We start from the raw sequence: 1,339 nt of genomic DNA, 5'->3' as shown, positions 1-1,339 counted from the left end.
TGCTACCTTTGATGTTTTAAGCAATCTATGTGTAAAACTAAAACGTCAAAGAGGAAGTGTCTAAACAGAAAACAAGACAGAAATCAATGAAACAGAAAACAAAAGGCAAGAGTGAAGTTTAAAGGAATCAAGAGGTGATTTTTAGAAAGGATAAATAACATTCATACAACTGTTGTGAAAAAAAGGAAAAGATAAGATTTATCAGGAATGAGAGCAATGATAACATTACATATTATAAAGCTGTTAAGATAAAAATGAAATATTTTGAAAACATCTGCAGAGTAGATTTGATAACTTAAATGAATTCTTTGAAAGGTACAATTTACCAAAGCTAATTCAAGATGAAATATCTAACCTAGATAGCCCTGTATCTATTGAAGTAAACAAACATATAGTTAAATCATCTCACAAAGAGAACTCCAGGCTCAGGTGGCTTAATTGTAGATTTCTACTGAAAATTTAAGCCAAAAACACCAGTTCTATATAATTCCTTTCATAAAGTTGATTGTTGAAAGCAAAAATTATAACATTATCTAATGGAGTTTCTGATGTATATAAACATAATATAAATGATAATCACAATAAAAAGGGAAGAGTACAGGGTCCTATATAGTAATATATTTTCTAAATTCTACCTCCATTGGTAAGATATTGATTCAAGTTTGTGAAATGTTTACTGTTTATAAGTCACAAACTTTTAAGAAATGATATAGTCAAAAACATATAAATTAAAATGACTACACTAAAGTGGTTAATTTTAGTCCAGAAAATAGGAAACAAAAGAAAGAACAACAATGGGGACAAACAAAAATCAAGTAACAAAATGATAAACAGAAGTCGAAACATAAATGATTACATTATATAAAATAATCAAAACATACCACACTGATTAAAAGGTAGAGATTATAAAATGTATTTTGATGTATATCTTAAATTGATAAGAACAGATACTACACTTGATCTTAGCCAAAAGGCCAAGAAGCAATAAGATGTGTTTAAAAATCACCCACCTAGATGCTATATTTAAACACCTCACTTCAAATATTACTTCTGTAAAGAATAGAACAATGAGTACCATGTGAACCATAATCAAGAGAATGTTGGAGTAGCTATGTTAGTATTACCACCAAAGAAAATTAACAAGCGTATAGAGGAAATTACATATTATCTGATAAATAAGCCAATTCACTAAGAACACCAAGAGATTCTATTTATGTATTTAACAGAGCATCAAAATATAAAAAGAATAAACTGGCATAAATGAAAGAAGAAACATAAATTGGCAATCATAGTTGGAGATTGTCTTACTAATTGATGGAACTAGTTGGTTTAAAGTCAA

At 28.2% G+C, this 1,339-nt stretch overlaps 1 pseudogene; it reads right to left on the bottom strand.

Annotated features, from left to right (window-relative positions):
* Window positions 1-891: 891 nt before the first annotated feature.
* On the bottom strand, window positions 892-986 carry LOC122240705 (annotated as a pseudogene).
* Between the last annotated feature and the right edge of the window lie 353 nt (window positions 987-1,339).

Source organism: Panthera tigris, chromosome B4, assembly GCF_018350195.1.
Source record: "Panthera tigris isolate Pti1 chromosome B4, P.tigris_Pti1_mat1.1, whole genome shotgun sequence".
Classification (NCBI taxonomy): domain Eukaryota; kingdom Metazoa; phylum Chordata; class Mammalia; order Carnivora; family Felidae; genus Panthera; species Panthera tigris.
Note: the sequence above shows the minus strand (reverse complement) of the source record. Positions and strands in the feature narration are given on the sequence as shown.